The 23,911-nt window shown below is 38.3% G+C and overlaps 1 protein-coding gene and 1 pseudogene across 1 annotated transcript in view; both read right to left on the bottom strand.

Moving 5' to 3' along the window:
* The window catches only part of LOC110287984 (uncharacterized), a 517,828-nt gene that overhangs the window by 3,100 nt on the left and 490,817 nt on the right, over positions 1-23,911 (bottom strand). The window lies entirely within an intron of this gene.
* Positions 2,436-2,846, bottom strand: LOC147004086 (NADH dehydrogenase [ubiquinone] 1 beta subcomplex subunit 7 pseudogene; annotated as a pseudogene).

The raw sequence follows: 23,911 nt of genomic DNA, 5'->3' as shown, positions 1-23,911 counted from the left end.
AACAGAATCTCAGTGTCCCATTAGAGATAGTCAAGTTATGATAAAAAAATATGCTTTCAAATTTTACAATGTCCACTTTGTTCAAATATGGACACCAGCTTAGTCTTATGTGCAGCTGTATCTCACGTCTGTATTACAACATGTCCATTTGACAATCTGAGGCCTAAGTTCAATGCTACACACGTTCTAGAAGAAACAGGTAGAATACAAAATGCAGAAATAATGGATGGACTAAATGACTAAGCTTTTTCTTTAAGCACAATAGAACTGCAACAAACATCAGGGCATCATACACTGAATGTTCCATGACACAGAAAATCAAATGGTTTTGGAAATTATTTTATGAAAATATATTCAAAATCATAAAATAGAAAAAAAAAACAGTATTAGGGAGCTTTAAAATTATTTAACATTTTACATATGTTGGCATAATCAATATGCATAATAACAATTTCAATAATACCACATGGTCTTTCACTATAAAATGATTAGATATGTATGTATAAGCACATAACATATGTGACAATGCATTCCAATGAAGTATAATCATTTCTTGATCATTTTGTGTTTTTAAATTCAGGGAGAATTATACTAAATATTCATTAAAATTTAATGACTTATTCATCACTGTATTAACTTAACTGAAAATTTCAATCTTCTAATTATATTTTTTTCTTCAGAATTTGACCATATGTATATAAGAATTGCATCTTTCATAGAGAAGTATGATTTGTAATTCTTCTTTTGTTTATCAAAAATTATAATATACAGACTATATATTGTCTTTATTACAAATATGCCTCAAAAAATGTAAGCCTGCGACATGAACAAATGACTAAAGGTTAAAGGTACGTGCTGTTACTACTTTAAAAACTAATCTAATTCTCTCTAAATATATTGCAGCTCACTATTATGTCTGAATTCAGTCCCAAAGGGTTTGGGGCTGTACTCATGGTTTTAGGGGCATAATGTATCATTCAGTGTACATAAAAAACATTCAGATATACACTTATGTACTTAAAGAAGATAGTATTGTAATAAAAAATCGAAACATTGCCACAACCCTTCAGTTTTCCCTATGTAATGCACAGCTTGACTGAAGAGGATTAGCATAGACTGATTCAAGTCTTTCCCTTCTAACGAAAAATAGACAAAAAATAAGAAAGGACATTCCTGCCTGGCATGGTGGCACACGCCTTTAATCTCAGCACTCGGGAGGTACCCAGGCAGGCGGATTTCTAAGTTTGAGGCCAGCCTGGTCTACAGAGTGAGTTCCAAGACAGCCAAGGCTACACAGAGAAACCCTGTCTCGAAAAAAAAAAAGAAAGAACATTCATTTATGTTTGTAAATTGATGGTTTATGTACAGCACCATAGCTATCCTCTCTAGAAAATTTTACTAATATAGTTCATGTAATGAAATACAAAGGTGAAGAAAACAGGATTTAAAGTTATTTCTGAAACCAAAAAGAGAGGAAAATAACAATTTCTATATTGAGAATTTACCACAGGGACAGTATCTCTCTTGAGACAAATAGATTTCAGGTGTCAACAGTGATTACTGTGTGACATGAGCCGTGAAAAAAATGTTGTTAGAATACTGAAATCTGTATCAGCTCACAATCACAATAATGGTAAAAGAAAGACATTTTCGTTCCATCATCTGTGACCCTAGGGAGCTAATGATTTATTTACTATTAGGATTCAAAACAGTGGATCTCTTATAATTTTACCTTCTACAAATTCTACTCTTTCATATCTTCTTTAGTGATGTGAATTTCTATATCCTCATTCACAAGCTAGAAACCTGACCTTCCCTGAAATGCCATTTATGTGGCACAAGAGACCTTACTTTACACTAATACAAAAGGACAGAACTTATTCAACATAGAAAATACCCATCAATCTGTTCTTTGAGCATCATTCCAATAGATCCTTTTTGAAACATGCAGGTATCTAGTCCAAGGGAATTATATGTCCTCACAATATAAAATCAAGTTAAAATATAAAGATGATGTATACATGAAAGACCAAAACATTAAATTTTCACTATTACAGAAGAAAATAAAGATCGTAAAAAAAAAAAAAAGCCCTTTAGATAATATTCCATATGTGGAGAATAAAACATTTGGATGATTTGAATAAAAAGTTGTTTTTTTTTTTTTAAAAAAAAAAGAAATGTGGAAAGGACACTGACCTGTGGCATGTTTAGCAGAGATACACTCATTCTTTTTGTTGAACTTCTCCCAGGTTCTATGTGAAGAACAAAGATTTAATTCTTCTTAAAATTTCACATCAAGAATTGAACGATTCAAAGATGAAATAAATACAACTCCATTACAGAAAATGGTAAACCTTTTTTTTTTTTTTTTTTTTTTTTTAGGTAGGTGACCCAAAGCTTTTATTTCACTAGGTCCACAGGCTGGCGGGTAATCCCTACAGGGCCACCTCAGGGCCCACCTCTCCTTCTCCCTGGCCTTGGGCTACCCGCTTCTTCCTTTGGAGCATTCGCTGCTCCCGTTGAAACTCCTTCACGCGTTTCACGTAATCCAGGTGCTCACAGTAATCCCAGTCGTGCTGCTCGTGCTTGCAGGCCAGGAAGTTGGGGAAGCTGTCTCGCTTGCATTTCAGCAGCTGGATGAGGTAGTGGGCACAGTAGTCACGTTGCTGCAGTGTCAACTGATAATCCATCATCTCTTGTTGTGTGGCCACCATCACTCGCTCCTTGAGATCCGGAAAGCTGGGGTCCGGAGGGAAGCTGGGTATCTTCTCGGGGTCAGGCTCCACCGAGGCATCCCACAGATAGCGCCGGGTCAGGTGCGCCCCCATGGCTACTCTGCCTTACCCTTCTTTAGTTGGTAAACCATATTTTTAAAAAATTAAATGCAAAATGATACCAGGAATCTTGACAACGTTTGTACAGCCATGAAAGCAAGTAATGATATATTTAGAGTGTACCTATAACCTAGTTCCTGCCCACCAACCTAGATTCTCAAAGCTTATTCATAACACCTAATATGGAAATCCCTGCCACCTGACCTAAATGACATATAGTAAAAGAAAATTGAGAGGCTGTAGCTAAAGCAATATGACAATGTTAATAAAATTTCCCTACCCAAATCACTAATACAATAGCAATACTCATGACAAAATGAATTATGAAACAAACTCAAGAGACAGAAGTCAAAATATACTCTGAACACCATTCAGTGTGGTCAAATGACATAAAGAGGGACCAAGCACAGGAATTCAAAGAAGGCAGAAACAAACTTAATGAAAGACCAGAGAACTCCTATGAGTGGCTAAAGGAATAATTATGATAATGCAAGATGTGAACATTGTATCCAGAGGTATAAAAATCTAAGGCATGCTCAATCTGAAATGAAACACGAAATGAACTCTGTAAGCCTAATGGTAACTCAGTAGAGGGCCAATATATGAAGATACAGCATTCAAACAAACAAACAAAAAAATCAGCCTGTCAATGAAACTGAAGGAGCTGGCTCAGTCGAGGAAGTCATACATCACAGAGAGGAACAAAATACTTGTTGCATGTCAGCAGAGATATTGAAAGATAAAAGTTTAATTCAAGCCTGATACAGTGGGGTAGGTCTTTCATCCTAGCTGTCAGGGGGGCTCGAGCAATGAGATTTATGTGACCTAAAAGCCATTCTGGTCTCTATATTAGGACACATGAAAGTTAGGACTAGAGTGTGGGACCCTATTTTACAAACAAATAGGAAACCCAAACAAAAAATGAGAGCTTTGTTTTCTACATTCATATCAAAATCAATTTAACAAGTACAAGGATATTAGAAGACTGATTATATAGGTATGAATGAATAAATCTCCTATTGGATAATATTTTTAAAGTCGAATCCTCAGTTGGTCACAATGTTTAGAGGAATTTAGTTGTTGGAACATTGCTGAAAAAAGTATAACACTGGGGGTTGGCTATGAGAAAAGAGAATAGATCCAAGCCATCTTAATTCTCTCTTCCTCTTTAGTGACTGGGGTTGAGGATGTGATCTTTCACCTTTCTATTTCAACAACATGGAAATGTTCTATCTGTCCTCCCTGCCATGGTTGATGGCTATCCTCTGGAAGCCTTACCCAAAGTAGTCTTTTTCTTCTATTAGTTTCCTTGAACATGGTGCTTAATGAAAGCAGGCGACAAGAACCAATTACAGTAAAAGATATTCTGACTGGATTTAAGGTTGCCTTTCAGAGAGAGAATTCATGTCATATTCTGAAACCTAATCAAGAACAGGATGTATGTTAGGTCATGGGAACTATGAGGCCATTTTAAGAAATGATATCATCTAAAATCATCATAGTCTATATTGTGTTCTCTCCTCTCAGTAAAAGTACATGACATAATGGTCTCACAGCATACATTTAGTTATTGTAATGTATACATTTGAGGTCTAGATGCAGGAATATTTTTTTTCCTTTGGTTTTTCGAGACAGGGTTTCTCTGTGTAGCCTTGGCTGTCCTGGAACTCACTCTATAGAACAGGCTGGCCTCGAACTCAGAAATCTACCTGCCTCTGCCTCCCAAGTGCTGGGATTAATGGTGTGTGCCACCATGCCCAGCAGGAATATATTTTTAAGAACAGTTTTTTGATAACAAGAATGATCCAAGTGACACATCTCAGATAGTAAAGTCATATTTAGTAAAACTATGCTTCCAAATTCTACAGGGGTCAGTTTTGCTCAAATATGAACCCTGTAACTATATTGTCTACAGTTGGGTGTCAACAGCCTGACTCTAGTCTAAAATACTCAGTTGGGATTGTAATGTTTCTACCATTCTAGAACAAAGAAATAGAGTATGGAAGACCAAATTCAAGAATGACTTAAAGGCCAAAAGTAGTGGCACAGCCCTTTAATCCTCTAGCACTTGGGAGGCAGAGGCAGGCAGATTTCTGATATCGAGGCCAGACTGTTCTACAGAGTGAGTTCTAGGACAGCCATGGCTACACAGAGAAACCTTGTCTCAAAAAAACAAAAATCAAAAAAAAAAAAAAAGAATGACTCAAAAGAAATAGTTTTCTTTCTATTGTACCAGTAAAGAAGTGTAAAATCAGTGTCTACACCCAAAATTTAAAACAAGACATAGAATCAAATATTGTGATGTGATTTCATAAGATATTTTCATAAAGAAGAATTAATAATACTTAATGAAGAATTAATTTGAGAATATTTAATGAAATAATAAGGAAGTTAGCTTTAGATAGCATTGATATCATGGGTCAGATTGAAGCAGGAAGAGTTTCCTCTGACAGTATCTGAGGACTGCACAGATTAGCATGGAATTCTTCTTTCCTTAGGCAAACCTTATACTAATGCCAAAAGGATAATATTGTGTAAAAGGCAAAGAAGAGAAACACTAGAAAGACATCATACAAAGTTGGTGTACATCTACACTACAAACAGATAAACAGAAGAAAATATATGGCCAAAGACTTCCAGTGAAAAACAGACAGCATATTCAACAAATGGTGCTGGTTCAAGTGTCAGTACACATTTAGAAGAATGCCAATTGATTCACTCTTACCGCCTTGTACAATGATCAAGTCAACGTGGATCAAGAACCTCCACATAAAACCATATATATTGAATCTAATAGTAGAGAAAGGGGGAAAAAAAAAAAAACCTTCAACACATCTGCAAAGGGTAAATTTTCCTGAATAGAACAGAAATGGCTCAAGTTCAAAGGTCAACTATGGACAAATGGAATCTCATAAAATTGAAAAACTTCTGTAAGGCACAAAAAAAAAAAAAAAAAAAAAAACACTGTCAATAGGACAAAATAGCAACCTACGGAATGGTAAAAGATCTTAACCATTCCTCTGTCTGACAGAGGGCTAATGTCCACTCTATACAAAGAACTCAAGAAGTTAGACTCGGGACTGGTGAGATGGCTCAGTGGGTAAGAGCACCCGACTGCTCTTCTGAAGGTCCGGAGTTCAAATCCCAGCAACCACATGGTGGCTCACAACCATCTGTAACAAAGATCTGATGCCCTCTTCTGGAGTGTCTGAAGACAGCTACAGTGTACTTACATATAATAAATAAATAAATCTTTAAAAAAAAAAAAAAGAAGTTAGACTCTAGAGAACCAAATAACCCTATTAAAAATAGGGTATGCAGCCATGGAAGGAGTTACAGAGACAAAGTTTGGAGCTGAGACTGAAGGAAGGGCCATCCACAGACTACCCTACCCAGGGATCCATCCCATAAATAACCCCCAAACCCAGACACTATTTCAACTGTCAACAAGATTTTGCTGACAGGATCCTGATATGCTTGGCTCCTCTGAAGCTACGCGAGTTCCTGGCAAATAAACTGGATTTTCAACCAGGAGGTGATGGAGCATGCCTTTAACCCCAGCACTTGGGAGGTAGACGCATTAGGATTTCTGAGTTTGAGACCAGCCTGGTCCACAAAGTGAGTTCCAGGACAGCCAGGGGTATACCGAGAAACCCTGTCTAGAAAAGAAAAGAAAAGAAAAGAAGAGAAGAGAAGAGAAGAGAAGAGAAGAGAAGAGAAGAGAAGAGAAGAGAAGAGAAGAAAGAAAAAGAGAGAAAGAGAGAAAGAGAGAAAGAAAGAAAGAAAGAAAGAAAGAAAGAAAGAAAGAAAGAAAGAAAGAAAGAAAGAAAGAAAGAAAGAGAGAGGATGTTCACAGTCATCTATTGGATGGAACACAGAGTCCCAAATGAAGGAACTACAGAAAGTACCCAAGGAGATGAAGAGGTCTGCAGCCTCATAGGAGGTACACCAATATGAAGTAACTAGTACAAACAGTGTTCCCTTGGACTAAACCACCAGTCAAAGAAAACACATGGTTGGACCATGTCTCTAGCTGAATATGTAACAGAGGATGGCTTAGTGTGAGGAGAGGCCCTTGGTCTTGCAAAGATTCTATGCCCCAGTATAGAGGAATGCCAGGGCCAGGAAGAGGGAGTGGGTGGTTTGGGGAACAGAGGGAGGTCTGAGAGGATAGAGGATTATCAGAGAGGAAACTAGGAAAGGGGAGAGCATTTGAAATGTAAATGAGCTGGGTTAGGTGGCCCACCCCTTTAATCCCAGCTCTCTGGAGGCAGAGGCAGGCAGATTTCTAAATTCAAGGCCAGCCTGGTCTACAGAGTGAGTCCCAGGACAGCCAGGCCTATATAGAGAAACACTGTCTTTAAAAGAAAAAACAAAACAAAACAAAACAAAACAAAAACCAACAACAAAAAAAGAATAGGATACAGAGACAAAGTATTCTCAACTGAGGAATCTTGAATGGCTGAGAAGCACCTAAGAAATGACATTCTTAGTCATCAGGGAAATGCAAATAGATCAAAATCTCAGGTAACAGCAGATGCTGGTTAGGATGTGGAGAAAGGGGAAGATAATGCTGCTCCATTGCTGGTGGGATTTGTTGCAAGCTGGTATGGCCACTCTGGAAAACAGTCTGGTGGTTCCTCAGAAAATTGGAAATAGTCTACTTGAGGATCCAGCTATACCAATCATAAGCATATATCCAAAAGATGATCCAACATATGACAAGTATGCATGCTCCAATATGTTCAAAGGAGACTTCTTTATAATAGCCAGGAGCTGGAAACAACCCAGATATCCTTTAACACAGGAATTGATACAGATAATGGTACATTAAATGGTACATTTACAGAAAGGGGTACCACTCAGCTATTTAAAAAAAAATGACTTCATTAAATTTGTAGGCAGGTGGACGGAACTAGAAAATGTCATCCTAAGAAGGATACACATTATATGCAGTCATTGATAAGTGGATATTAGCCCCAAAGCTTGGAATACCCAAGATACAACTCACAGACCATATGAAACCATATGAAACTTAACAAGAAGGACTGTGGATGCTTCAGTCTTACTTAGGAGAAAAATTATAAAGGGAAGTAAAGGGAGGGAGGGACGGGGACGGGGAGGAGGGGAGAGAAATGGGGTGGAGGGAGTATCAGGAATGGGAGGAGACAGGCGAGAAGTACAGAGAGTCAGAAAATTTAATGGAGGTGTGTAGCACTGCGGGGTGTGGAACTGGGTGTAGCCAATAGAAAGTCCCAGATGCCAGGAAAGCAAGAGTTCCCCAGGACCCAAGTGTGATGACATTAGCTGAAATACCCAACAAAGGGGGTTCTGAACCTGTAGAGACCATATCCAGTGCATAGGCAAGGACCACAGTTGAAGAAAGGGGCCATCCACCCATCTCAAGATTTTTAACCCAGAATGGTTCCTTTCTAAAGGAAATGCAGGGACAAAGAATGGATCACAAACTGAAGAAATGGCCATCCAGAGACTGCCCCACCTTGGGATCCATCCAATCTTCAGGCACCAAACCAAGACACTATTGCAGATGCCAAGACGCACTTGCTGATAGCAGCCTGGTAGAGCTATCCCCTGAGGCTATGCCACAGTCTGACCAATACAAATGCATTTGTGGTGCTTGCAGATAACCATCAGACTGAGCACAGGAACCTCAAAACAAATTAAGTGACACATGAGACCTTCCTTCCACACTAATATAAAAGGACAAAACTCAATCCAAAGTGGAAATTCGTAATCGATATATTTTTTGAGCATCATTTACAATAGATTACCTTTGAGATTTGCAGGTTTTCAGTCCATGGAAATTGCACAGAAAATATAATGGTATTATATATGTGAAAAGACCTAACCGTTAAATACTCCTCATCCCAGAAGAAAATGAAGAGCATAGAAAAAAATCCTTATAGATAACATGACCACATGTAGATTACAGAACTATGGAATGGTTTGAATGAAAACGGAGTTTTCAAAGAAATGTGGACAGCACACTGACCTGTGGAGTGTTTACGAGAGAGCTCATTCTTTTTCTTTTTCCTCTCCCAGTTTCAAATATTGGAACTCTTCTTGAAGTTTCACAACAGGGTTTGAAAAATACAAAAATGAAATTACTACAACTACGTAATAGACAATAATAAAACACATAAAAGGACATTAAAAGCAAGATGATACAAAGAATCTTGTCAACACTTCTACAGACATGAGAGCATGGAGTGACATATTTAGTGTAGTAAGGAATATAAGTATAATCTGAGGACTCTTTCTGACTTCAGTGGGCACCTGACATAAACACAGAGCATATGCATCCAGACTGTAAAACACTATTATCAGGGTTGTTATTGAGAACTTATCTTCCTGGGACTAGAGTCGAGGGCAAATGGCTAGTGCCTACCATGATTGATGCCTAGAGTTGAATGGTGTTTCATTAGACATCATACTAGAATACAATACCTAATCCTTTGAGGAGATTACATTTCATTCTCCCAGGCAGATACAGTATATCTATGTTCTATGTGTGTCCTGTTGTCTTGGTGCCTCATTAGTTTACATTGAAACTGGGGCATAGCAGATGATGGAATGCTGTAGAAAGTCATACACAATTAATGAGAACTAAAGGGAAAACAATGATATCCTAGGAAGAAGTGAACAAGAAAACTGTCTATGTCCTAACACTAGGCAGGCATTAAGCAAGTGTGGAAACCCAGACCTGCAGAGTGTCTTCTAACACTGTCTGAGAACTAAATAGGTGCAGCACTGAATTCACAAATTTTGTTAGAAAATCCCACAATCATCTTGCACAGAGAATATTGCAGAATACAGAAAGAAAGGGAATGTGGTGCAGTCATCACACAAAGCTGTCTGTACCGGGATCCAAAAGCAAATGACCATAAAAATATGCATGAATAAAATAATAAAATAATTCTCTCTAATGGATATAGAAAATGAACTCCACTTGATTTCATGCCATAGATGCAATACTGTTTCAAGAAGCACAAACCAAATAACTCAAGGCACAAAGTACATACAATCAGTGGGAGAAGGCTCTCAATCATGTCATTATATCTACAAAAGGCCTACAAAATATCATAGTGGATCACTATGAAAGCTCTGAAGAATGTGGAAGAGAAAGAACATCACTCAGAGGTCCTGAGTTCAATTCCCAGCAACCACATGGTGGTTCATAGCCATCTTTAATGGGATCTGATGTCCTCTTTTGGTGTGTCTGAAGACAGTGACAGTGCACACACATACATGAAATAAATAAATCTTTTTTTTAAAAAAGAGCAAGAAAATCACTGAGTCTAATGAACATCATAGCCATCATCCTAATTCTATCACTACAGAAACTGAAGACATCTATCATCATTCTATCCTACTAACTAGAGAGACAAGGATGTGCAAAGCCTCCACACTAATTTTGTACAAACACCATTCACCGCAAAATGCTAGCGCCAGGAGAATTAGATAGCAGAGATTAAAGAAAACTTTAGGAGCTTTGTAATATCTGCAATAGTAAAGAAAACAGATAATACAAATACTCTACCAGAATGTTTCCCTGTAAATATTCTAACAGCTGTAATATGCATAAAAAATGTAGATAATCCCTAATTCATGTGATGGAAAATTCAGTGGTAAGAAGAATTTATGTACAACAGAAATGTAGATACAGAGAAAAATATAATGCTGTCCTAAATTCACAATATGTAAATTTCTACGACCCAGGCATTTGAAGACAACATCAAGTGGGCTAGAAAAAGTAGGCATAGGAATGCATAAATATTCAGGGAATAATCAGGACATTTTTGCAGATCATGTCACTTTATGAATCCTGCCTGTGACATACAGGCTGAGTATTGTCAACTTTACAGCAACAGATCCTAAATTTCTGCCCCAGTAAGAGATGTTGGGCTTTAGTTTCAACAATAGTAAAAACATGGAATGAATGTATATCATGGAATTATTTAGTCTATGTGTATAACAGGAAAAGTACATCTTCCATCTCATGGAGACTGAACAAGAGCTCATTCTAGGATGGAAAGAATAACCCATGGTTTCACAGCCACCAAGAAGTTGATAGGAACACTATGGCGTTGACTTTAAAACTTGACACTGGCATTTCCTCAAATTCACATCTGATTCTGAACAGACTTTATTCTGTCCTTATCAGCCTTCCAGTCCATTTTTACTATCACTTCTTTCATCCCAATATTTTTAAAGTGGACAAACTATAATAGTAATGTGTAGTGTGTTCAGACCCTGGGACTCTTGAGTACAAGAACATAGCATTCTAGCTTAGCATTCCCTAGGGAAGGCTATTACAGATTGGCTTTCTCTACTCCCAGATGTTTCTGGCTTTTGTCACATCAAAGTGCTATAACAATGTACATCTCTTTTCCTATCGTCTTGTCCTGTCCCTTACAATCAATGTTGCAATATTACAGTAGCATACAATACTAATAAATATTTACACATAGAATCAAGAGTGAATGGAATAATATTTTTCAAGCCCTGAGAGAAAATAACTGGCAATCCAAAGTAAGTGACTACTAGTATTGACAGTATATAAAGTAAATTTGAATGTAGTAATTCATTAGGACATGTTTTTTAGTCAAAAACCTACTTAGAGCCGGGCAGTGGTGGAGCACGCCTTTAATCCCAGCACTTGGGAGGTAGAGGCAGGTGGATTTCTGAGTTTGAGGCCAGCCTGGTCTATGGAGTGAGTTCCAGGATAGCCAGGACTGCAGAGAAACCCTGTCTCATAAAACCAAACAACAACAGCAAAAAGAAACCAAACAAACAAACAAACAAAAAACCTACTTAGAAAATGAACTGATGAAATTATGCACAAAAGAATAAGGCATCCAGGCGTGGTGGCACTCACTGTTAATCTCAGCCCTTGGGAGGCAGAGGCAGGCGGATTTCTAAGTTCGAGGTCAGCCTGGTCTTCCCAGGACAGCCAGGGCTACGCAGAAAAACACTGTCTCAAAAAAAAAAAAAAAAAACCAAAAAACAAAAAACAAAAACATAACAAAACAATACAAAAAAAAAAATAATGCAGACATTTTTCATGAGGTCATAGGAAATAAGAAATTTCTTGGTAAGAATGAATAAATACAAGGGAACTAGTAAGTATTCCTCATATACAACACAGTAAAGCTCTATCCCACACACAGAATTGAGAACAAAGTGAACCATGCTTTACCACCTACACTGCCAGCAAAATCTTCCAGATTAAAAATCCTAAGGAACATAATCTCATAAAGAACAGAATGTCATCGACCGATCTTCAAAGACATTATAATAAAGTCCCTAGTAGAAGTCAGAAAAAATGAAACATATATTCATACTGAAGAGTAGTATATGTGGATCTTGGTTTTCATTTAAGAAAGAAGAAATTGTACAGAACTAAACTGACATCACACTGGGTAGTATTCACTTTAATCCAAAATAACAAAAGTACAGTTTATATATAGAAGAACAAACACACCCATGTTTGAAAGCAATGTCTAATTGAATGACAGAAAATATGGAATATCAGAGAAAGATCTGACAGACTAGGATATGCCCAACTTTGCTGTAATGAGAGTGCAAAGAGAAGTTACTTGAGACAGAGAAAGACAGTACAGGAAGAAGAGAATAATAAAGGAATACAGTAGAGTGCATGGGCTGCAGTTGAGAGAGTAGAGCCACAGAGAGGGAGAAGGACACAGTTTTACTGGGAGAGATTTACAGAGTCAGATTGAAGATAGAACATGCTAGGCATGGGCAAATACAGAATGAGCAGGAGAAAGAGAAGGAGCCAAAGGATTACAAAAATTTTCGACAGTTAATTTAAGGCCTAGTGGAACAATTCAGTGTCTGAGAGAATAACTCAGCTGGGAAAGGAGTGTGAGCTGGAAAAACAGAATTGAATCAGCCAGGTAAGCATTGAGAAGGAATAAGAAAGGGGGAGCTTATTCAGCAGCAAATTTCAGAGGCTGAAAACACACCAGGCCTAGATAATACTGTATGGAGAGTAGAAGCTTACATGACTAGGCCTAGGTTAATAGATGTAGGCAAGAATCCTCCCAAATTACAGTGACAATAGGAGAATGAAACTTACTTATACAGCCCTGTGGTAAAAAGTAGACACTGCTCAGTATAAAACTCTCAAGAATATAAGAGAAGAAGCATACCTCAAAAATAAGGCAAACAGACTCAAAACTAAAGCAAAGAGTACAGAGAAGGTCAACAATAATTATTCCACTCTAATGGGGACTAATGCAACACAGAGCATCAATAAGAACACAGGTCAAGGACAGGAAAACATTTAGAGTGGACAGAATAGGTGATTCAAAAAGCAAGTAGACCATCTGGAGAAAACCACCTCATATCAGACCATTCACTCTCAGCAGACATCTTACATACTGTGGTGGGAACTTTCAAAGTGACAAAAACTGCTAGGCAAATTGGGGCAGGAAGGAGAGTTATCAATGTCTTACTCAGGTTTGCAACCTGCTTGTTAAAATCTGAATCTGTCAGACAAGGCATGGAAATTTTTATGATACTGGCAAGACTATCTGTGGGTAACAGAAGGTTCAAGTTCCACAAGAAAATAAAAATACATAGGTTACAGTGGAAATCTGCTTGAAAAATCATAAAGAAGGTCACAGGCCCTAGGAGAGAATCTACTGCTAACATTTGCTTTATGTATAAATTGCCCTTGTCACAACCATAGCCTGATGCTGCTTTCAATCTGGGTAAAAGCAACTTTGATTACAATGGGCAACAGCAATTTCCCAGCATCAAAATTAATTAAATATTGACATCAAGTGAAGCCTGACAGCACTGCCTACCATGGGAAATCCATATCATCCCATCTAATATTATTCTTTTCCAGAATCATTAAGGAAATAGAATCTGGAAAAATCAAATTCATATCCTCTTTCTACTAACAGGTGAGCCCCACTCCACCCCTTGTTCAATACCTCTAACATACCTGGATCCTTTGTGAGAGTCTCCTTGACCTTAACCATCCAGTGCTCTTAGTGTTGATTTACAGTTATGCACATTTGGATGAGCATATGGAGACCTGAAAATGGGAAAATATTATTCAGAATGAACCTGGAACTTTTCATGGAACACAAAAGAGAGATGTCAATACATGATAAAAGGATAAACATGAGTGAAAGAGAAGAAATTATGAAAATGTCTTTTTTTTTCTGAGTATTTCAGTTTACCCTAGAGATGTGCAAGTCAGTCACACAGTTAACACACATACAGAGTCCTTTTCCAAGTAACAAGGAAGAAGAGCAGGGAAGACTGGAAGAAAATTACTCTGATTCACACAATGCAGACAGTTGGACTTCACCAACAAGAGGTCTGTGAAAAAAAGCCCTGAGTGCAGGGTCTAAGCATTCCCACACCTGCAAGAAGTCCACAGTGCAGAACTCATCAGACCATGAATGCGCATGGGCTTTTGATGAAGCAAGGAGTCATTTTTCTTATGTAAGTGAGCAATCATAATTACTCAAAAGGTGCTGTCTAATTTTCTCTTAATCCATAATAAGTTTTCCACTTATAAAAATTTCTGCTGGGCGTGGTGGTGCACGCCTTTAATCCCAGCACTTGGGAGGCAGAGGCAGGTGGATTTCTGAGTTTGAGGCCAGCCTGGTCTACAAAGTGAGTTCCAGGACAGCCAGGGCTATACAAAGAAACCCTGTCTCAAAAAATATTTTTAAAAATAAAATAAAATTAAAAAAAATATCTTTGCCTGAAATCATTCTCTCACAGCATGCTGGGCAGAACCTTGAAAGGATTCAAAGAAATTCAGGAGGAATGGCTAACTGGGGTGTCTGTTAACATATCAATAAAGTCATAGTTGGGTAGGTGCTTTCTTGGCTCCTGCTTATCTCTTGGCCTGCCCCTCTATCCTCCATCTCATCCTCAATTCCCCTCAACCCCACCTGATGGCCTTGTTAAGTTTGGAACCAACCAGATTATCTCTGAATACTTTCTCCCTCAGACTGAAATGCCAAAAATTAACCCAACCACCAGCATAAGAACCAGGTATCTTCATGCATTGCTGCGGGTTGCATGTTTTAGGAAAATAATAAAGCCTCATAGGAAACTACAGTGGCCTATAAAACTGCCTGTAGCATGTGACCAAATCCATCTCTTGGTCAGGATGTATTATTTTATAAAACTTGCCCACATGGTACAATTAGTGTTTTTCTGGCGACACTCAGGGTTGACAGAATCTACAATATATCTTCTCCTCAGCTGTACCTTGCTGAAATCCTGTCTTCATGTTTTATTCAAACCTAAGGTGTAACATTAATAAGTAAGCCTATGAAGACACATTTCTCAATGTTGTATTTACATCAAAGACTGCATATACCTCAGTGTTAAACTAACAGAGCCTATAACTTTGCTAGGTTAATATTAATATTTACAGCCACAAGACAGTTAAAAATTGAAACGTTAAAAACAAAAAGAAAGCCTTTAGGGCCAGGCTTAAGTGCCCCCAAGGTATGCTAATCATAAAACAGATAGCAACATTCCTCCACCCACCCATTTCTAAGGTGTGTTATCAAAGAAAGTCACCTTGACTCACCCTGACCACTCCAGAACTCACTATGCAAATGTGCTGTTGTTATTGAGACTCATAGACAACTGTCTTGACTTTCCATTTAACTCCTATTTTTGGTATTTTCCAACAACGCCCTCCCCATCCCCTTGACTTGTGGTTTAGCCCTGCATGGTGTAGGACTGTGGACCTGAGAGCTCTCTTGAAATAAAAGTCCTCTTGCAATTTGCATCAAGACCCTTTTTTGCAAATGATTTAGGGTGTCGCCTCTCCTGAGTCCCAATGAGGGAGAGTCCTCACGTTTTGGGTCTTTCAACAATACTTTATAACGAATATTTTCGAATTCAATCAAATCTGCACTGGTCCCCATATGACAAATACCTACAAAGCTCTCTGCGGATGCCCACTCAATTCCCTGGAGAAAGGAAAATGAAATGGCAAAAGGAGGAAAAGGGGAGTTAAGAAAGCATGAAAGAATTTGAATTACAGGAGCTTTATAAAGGCTTTTGCAAAGGCAAACCTCCAGGTATACAAACTCCAGATGCAGCCAAGAATCTACGAGGATATTTTAGAATAATATTCTGGCAACCATAAAATTGATTAAAACATCACCATGAACCCAATTCACAGGATCTCAAACTTCCTGACAATGGTAAGATAGCCACAACAGAATTGTGAGAGTAGCGACAGAAAATGCACCCCTGCTCCACACCCCTGCCCAACTCCTGCCCATTTCCCAGTCCAACAGCTCCTCTGACCTGGAAGGTGACAGGACCAGCTGCTCAATGTCCTAGGAGGGGCAACTGCAGCTTAAGGAAGTTTTCAGGTTCAGCAAATACTGAATTGTGAGAATGGCGGCAGAAAATGCACCCCTGCCCAGCTCCTGCCCGTTTCCCAGTACAAAAGCGATTCTGACCTGGAAGGTGACTGGACCAGCTGCTCAATGTCCTAGGAGGCCAACACAACAACTGCTGCTTTGAAAGTTTTCAGGTTCCTCAAATAATAGGCACTAGTATCCCTCCATGACTTCCTGACCACGAGACAATCTAGAAGCAAGAAGAAAGATGAAACCGCAGAACTTCCCTTCAGTCTGCCTAGCCCCACCTTCTGGACCCGCCCAATATTCAGCAGCTTCCTGCAGTTCTTCTAAGCCCACCTACTTCTGACCTTTTAATTAATTAGCTTCCCACTTCTTCACAGCAATTTTTGTTGTTTTGGACTTTTGCTTGCTTGCTTCCTTGCTTGCTTGCTTGTTCCTTTGCTTTTAATTTGTCTTTTTCTTAAACTCATCTAATCGTGCAGGAATCACACACTCCCCATCAGGAACCACTCCTCCAACTCTGTTGCAGGCTGCCTTCCACACAACTTCCCAGGACCTACTCTGCACAGCTTCTCCACAAAGTTGCTGCCAGACTAGACCAGAGCTGGATGTAGTAGGACACTGAACGTGGGTTCTGAGAGTTTTACAGAATCAGACTGAGGAAAGAACATGCTAGGAAAAGGTAAAGACAGTCATCTCTATCTAAGGTCAGTTATAATCCTAAAAGCCAGGTGTGAGGTCATTTTGTTCCCAGGGCAAGTCCTTTCTTGCCCAAGTCATAGTTCTAATTCTGATTTTTCTTTAGCCCACCACCAGCCAGCTCTTAGTAAATACCTAACTATGCTCTGCTTCTGGGCTAGTGAAAGTATGTGCTAGGGAGTTCTGCTTTAACTAACCTTCTCATGAATAATGCAATACTCTAGTTCCTCCTTATACCACATTAAGAACACTGGCCTTCTCTTGCAGAAGACTCAAAATTGATTCTAAGCATCAACATGGTGGCTTCCAAGCACCTGCAGGGACCCGATTCCCTCTCCTAACTCCTGAGGGCACCAGACACCAAGTGGTGTACATATATGCAGGTTGGCAAAATGTTCACACTTGACAATAGACCAGAGAAAGAAATTTGAAAATGGACAGAAACATAATAATAACACTAATATAATAAATCTTGAAAAATATAAGAATAAAGGCTGAGAGGGGAGTCATCACTTCAGGCTCATTTATGAAGAGGTATACCTACAGCAGATACCCTCAACAAACTCCCTGGTACATTTTCTTACATCACACCAAGAAAACACTCCAGACTTGGCCATGTGTCCAACAAGAGTTTGACATGGGGCATCAGGGACAGAATGCTCAATACCACAAATGTGTCTGCTTCAGCGCTCTGTCAAGTAAACTCAGTCAGCGCTTACCTACACACACACCCCATGAGGGATGGGAACAAAACACAGACTGTTCTCAACTTTGAAATCTCACCTCTTGGAGAGCTACAGCAAGAGAGCCTGGTTCAAAGTCAACATACGTTAAAGCTTGTGGTCTTAGACAAACTCATCTGTCCTTCCACATGCATGCATGTAGTACTGGTGTGTCCCAAGCACAGAACTAGCCAGAGCACTAGGGAGAGGAATGGACAAGATCACCATTCCCAGTGGCATGCAGCTGACATGGTCTGTAATAGTTTCCCCACCAAGGATGGTATGGTGAGACTAGAAACCAAGGACAGGTGGCCATAACATTACTGGATTCATTACTTTTATAGGGTTTGGCTTTAGTGTGAATCCTTTTCTTTTTGTAGACTGTAGAGACCAGTTTTTTTTTCATATTGTGTCCCAGTCTAATCTTGTAGGACATTTGTCTGAGGGAAATGCAAAGGCAGATACAGATTAACACATTCTCTTTTCCTTGGAAATGTCGACTTAAAAGGAAGCACAAAAGTATTATGCAAACTTAAATTAATGTGCAGCCTTGATAAAATGAGTTTCAATAACAACAATGACAACAAACAGACTCCTTAACAGAGGTGAATGCTCCTCATGTGCAAAATTTAATATTTGTAACCCTTGTGACTCACGCATTTCTGTTGCAAATCATATTTTGCACATTAGTAATACTCACGAACCTAGTTTGAGAGGCTGAAGTATGCTCATGTCATTGTGGACACTTTCAGAACAATTACCCTTATGTACATTGATGCAAAATATTTAATAAAATACTCAAATACTGAATCTAGAAAACATCACTAAGAATCTATCCAAAATGATGAAGATTGTTTTCTCATCCAATATATCTTGAAGAGTTTCCATTCCCTCTACTCTTCTCAGTTCCTGTCCACTTTTCCTTTGTTCTGGATCAAACCCCTTTCTGTCTCTCAGTAAGAAAACAAACAAACAAACAAAAATATAAAAAATAAAAAATCCACAGACTTACTAATTGACAAATCTGCCCCCAAAAAGCCAAGGTAAAAGTTATAATATATTTCAAAAGAACTAGTGCAGGCATTAGTATTTGTACATCACAAATTCTAGTCTCAAATTTCTGGTATATATTTGGGCAATTGTGTGTGAAGCATTTTGCTGGGTGCTGATAAAGTATATTTTCTATGGGTCATTATAAGTGAAGATATCAAAAAGCTAAAATTTCAAAGGGGAAGAAATTTTTTGGCTCAGCTCTGAGTTCATTAGTCAGAATGAAAGACTATGATTGATGTTTACTGGCTAGGTGATATAAATGTGGGAGTCTCTGCAAACACTAGTTCTGGTAGAGTAACAATCCATGAGACAAAAAAAAGAAATCTAGTTCAATACCTCTCTATAATTATTTCAGCACTAGTTGTGGGTGTGTTGTGGGTTATAGTCAATGAAATTCCTACAGCACTCAGAGAAAATCTTTCCCAGTGCCTGTGTTAACATCTGAAGTAAAAAGTCTCCTGTTAGTCAGAAGTCAAGTTAAACTACAAAGCCCCATGGGACAATTAACCACACACACGATAATGACTGGGAACAACACTGGATGGAGCCTGCCTCTGCTCAGGTGAGAAGCAGAAGAGAAATGAGTGGGAGGCAGGCTTTGATAGGGTTTAGTTGTGGGTGATGAATTTTCAGGATTGGAAATATCTGCGGTTGGAGATTGCTGGTATTTTATGTTCTGAGCTTGAGCAAACTCAGGGATTTCTGAGCAGTTAAAACCTGTAAGTATGCTATCCATTTTCCCTGTAGACAATGTTGAGTCTAACTTTAGATTCTGACCCCAGGGTGGCTTATTTTAGTAATAATTAAGCACAGTATAATTTTGGAAAGAAAGTTCTTGGTAATAATTGTCTCAATCCTCTGTGCACAGTGAAGATGAAAGTGTGACTACCTCAAAAGTCTTTTGCAAAGTACATGTGAGTCTTTTGTAAGTTGGATTCTAAAACTAAAGGGCCTAGAGGAGAATCAAGCATACAGTGTAGAGGACACCAAGCTACAAGATACATATCACATCTCCTGCAAGGCTGGTTTGTATTACCTGAAAAACAATGATCAAGGGAAGATTGTCTGGGACAATTATATAGATTGGGACCTTCAGGTGTTTTGTGGCACTACATCTAGCACAGCTCACCATGCCACTTGCTACCTACATTCCCTCACTTCTGGTCAGAAAAAAAGTGTACTTCTCTTCCCCTGAAGAGAGAACTCTGGGGTTTTATATTCCTGGTTACCTTAGAGCTTATTTTTGACCACAAGGTCCTTTTGCTCTCTAGAGAAAAAATATATTTTATGGATGTTTCTAGTTTTTAGGATATTAATCTGTGTTAGTGTAAATAGAAAGACAGATTTTTTTTGTTTTGTTTTGTTTTTTTTTTTTTTTTGTTTTTCGAGACAGGGTTTCTCTGTATAGCCCTGGCTGTCCTGGAACTCACTTTGTAGACCAGGCTGGTCTCAAACTCAGAAATCCGCCTGCCTCTGCCTCCTGAGTGCTGGGATTAAAGGCGTGTGCCACCACGCCCTGCCTAAGACAGATATTTTTAAAGAATATAAATTATGTTGTTCAGATATATAAAGTGTGATGACATTGCTGACTCTATAGACATCAAACATGCAAGTGCTGCTGGCATAATCCCAGCACTCAGAACATTGGGGCAGGTGTATTATTCTTCATTTGAGGCCAGACTATTCTAAATCAAAGTGACTTTCCATCCTGTGGGCCCCAATTTCCTCTTTTGGCCTTTCTGAACTCTCCACATGGGTTGAAGTTAATTTTCAAAACTTTTATGCATGTGTGTCTGTGTATTTTTAAATGTTTATTGCTATATTGGTAGAGAACTAAGTGCTAGCAGGATCTTGATATTGTCATTTCTATGGCCCATCACTAGGCTTACATTTGTTTTTTGTTTTTTTTTTAAGATTTATTTATTTATTTATTTATTATATAAGTAAGTACACTGTAGCTGTCTTCAGACACTCTAGAAGAGGGCATCAGATCTCATTACAGATGGTTGTGAGCCACCATGTGGTTGCTGGGATTTGAACCCTGGACCTTCGGAAGAGCAGTCCGGTGCTCTAACCCACTGAGCCATCTCACCAGCCCCAGGCTTACATTTGTAAATACTTGTCTCCACACCTGCTGAGATATTTGAATGGCAGGCAGCTCTCTATGCCTAGAGGTAATCCACAGAATTCTGGAGATGTCTCACACCTGATTGCTTCTAAGAAAAAAACCTAAAATCCAATCCCTGGGGCAAGAATTGGAGGGTGGAATTTCTGGATGGAAAAAGTGATGTAGGGAAGAGAAAGCAGGTGGAAGAGATTTAGTGGGAGACAGAGAAGAGAACAGATAAATGGGAACAGTTGCATAGAGGTAAAGAGCAAGCTACACATGAGGTCATAGGCTTGAATAGTCTGAAATTTAAATGATCGTTGGTAAACTGCTCCAATGAAAGGCCTATGTTTTAAACTATATAGAAACCTTCTTCTCATTATATATAACACTGGTGTTTGCACAAGTACTCCCACTATACTCACATACATAGACAACAGGTACATATATATATATCCATATTGTATACATATATATATATATATATGTACACACACAGATATATACATGTGTATATATATGCACACATACATATATATGTGAGTATATATATACATATATATATGTATATATATATGTATATATGTATATATATAACTTTTAACAAGGGTAGTTTGAGTATTTAAGTCAAATTAGATATTGATTGGTTATTCACAATATATTCATGAATCATTGACCTAGCATATTTTGGAGGAAGCACAAATTTTAGATCAATGTCTTTTTGGTTGGTTCTGTGTATAATTTTCACTTTTTGTAGCTTGCAAAGCCCTTCACATAATGAGGACTGTGGAATATAAGAGCCAATGTTCTTGGAGGCACCAGCTTGACCTCTTCATACATAGTGAGTTGTGTAAGTCTGCTCATTAGCAGTGAAGACTTATTGTCAGTTTGTAAAAAGCAACACCTTTTGTTGTCAATACCCTGCAGTATTTGCTTATTTTTATGAAACCACTTTGTGGAACAACTCAGTTGATAAAACCCAGTGGAAAAGACAAGATCAACTGGAACTCCATCTCTCTCAGAATTCAGAGACTTCATTAGAATCACCTTCATACACTTATAAGCTGGTTTGTTTTAAAAAAAATTTCCAAACATCTTACTAAGAATACAGCCAGCCGAACTCCATGGAGTCTTGTACCATGGTGCTTTTCTATGCATTGGCAGAACCACAAATGTGGCATTGCAGTGTATAAAAGTTATTACCTTCCAATAGATGGTGATTTTTCTTGGACCTTACAACCAGACTTAATGCAACTTGAAGAAATTTAAGATTTAATATTGCAGTTCTACTGTGTACTCAACTTTATGGTTTAGCATTTTTTTTCAAAGAACAATGTAAAAACAAACATTATTTTCCTTGTATTTCTCTTGTTATCAACTTTTAAAACTTAACGTGAAGCATTGGTGCAATGATAATTTATTGATACAATGGTAATTTATGTACTTTTTCAAGGCATGTCCAGAAACTGCCTGAGTGTCATTTGTTGAAAGCATGAAATGCAGAGGCTTAGCACAACCTTCCAAAATGAATATACCATTAGGTGTACTGATTGATAAATGGTGATGTCTATAATCACTTGGAGCCAGTTACCTCATCCTTTTAAAAACTCTGTTAAAGATTTCTGTATACTATACCGTTCCTTCCCCATGTAATGGGGTTTTCTTGATGTTCCTGAGAATATTGCAAAGGTCTTTCTTAAGACTGGCAATGGTGATACAAAAGCCAACGGACATACATACAGAGTACACAGATAGACACAAACACAGAGACAGAAGGCAGACACACACGAAGAGAGAGATACACAAGGCAGTATTCAACAAGTTCCAGATTTAAATTAACTGAATAGACACACACAGGATGGAAGGCTCAGATAAGAGGAGGTAGAGAATTCAACTTTGGGCTCACAGTTAGTTAAATTACCTCTGAGGGAAAGGCTATTGATTCTTTCCTTAACTCAGATGCATTATTAATCACGAGTGTTATTAATGTATTCATATATGCAGAATCAATTAACTTTTGACATAGTTTTTCTTTTTCTTTTTTTTTTTTTTTGCATAAGCACAATATGAAAAAATATAAAACTCACCACAATTGGTAACAAGTAGCCCTGCATTCTGAAAGGTGTCCATGGGCTCAGAACCCTGTTCTCTAAAGAAAGACCATCAGGTCTGGGCTTGTGCTTCTGAGCTTTCACTTCCATGCTGGCCTAGAATCCATTTTAGCCTAACAGTCATCACATCAGGTTTTGAACCTCAGAGGTCACAAGAGAATCCTGGAACTCATTACTTTTATGAAAAGAGTTCACTCCCAGCCATATTCTCTAAGGCGACTTGGGTAATGCTCGAGTCTCCTTTCCCCAGCCTATGAAGATATGCATGGGTGTACATAGAGTATTATAGAGCACAGTCAAGGAATCTTCTATGAACAAATGGCTAAATAGTGCAGTATGTATTGTAGGTCTTTTTCTATTTCCTTCCTTCCTTCCTTCCTTCCTTCCTTCCTTCCTTCCTTCCTTCCTTCCTTCCTTCCTTCCTTCCTTCTTTCCTTCCGTCCTTCCTTCCTTCCTTCCTTCCTTCCTTCCTTCCTTCCTTCCTTCCTTCCTTCCTTCCTTCTTTCCTTCCTTCCTTTCTTCCTTCCTCCCTCTCTTCCTCTCTTTTTTCCTTCTTTCCTTTGTTTATTCTTTCTTTCTTTTGACAAAAATCTAGACACTTATTCACAGGAATTTTTCTTTATTGCCTCACCCTTCAAGCAGTAAACAATATTGTGCCTAAAGCTGACATCATTTTAATTCATCATTTTCTTTGACTAAGGTATCCAGCTCCTCTACCTTTTGTCCAAGTCTAATGATCTGTCTCTCACACGTTCTCTATGAGTTACTATTATTTGTCTTACTGCATTTTCTTTTCAGGCTCTTTTCCTTGTTTATTTCTAAGCACATATTGAACTCAATTTTCATATCCTATGTTGTCCTCCTTGCCTTCAGGCTTTTGCTATTATTCTCTTGCCCACGAATCATTTTGTTCCTGTCCTCATCAGTTGACATATGTGGCTTACACACTTTGATCTCTTTGATCATGACTACGGGTTTT

This window comes from Mus caroli, unplaced genomic scaffold, assembly GCF_978045245.1.
Source record: "Mus caroli unplaced genomic scaffold, Mus_caroli_1 scaffold_6, whole genome shotgun sequence".
In the NCBI taxonomy this organism is placed as follows: Eukaryota; Metazoa; Chordata; class Mammalia; order Rodentia; family Muridae; genus Mus; species Mus caroli.
The sequence above is the reverse complement of the archived record's forward strand: the minus strand, read 5'-3'. Positions and strand labels throughout refer to the sequence as shown.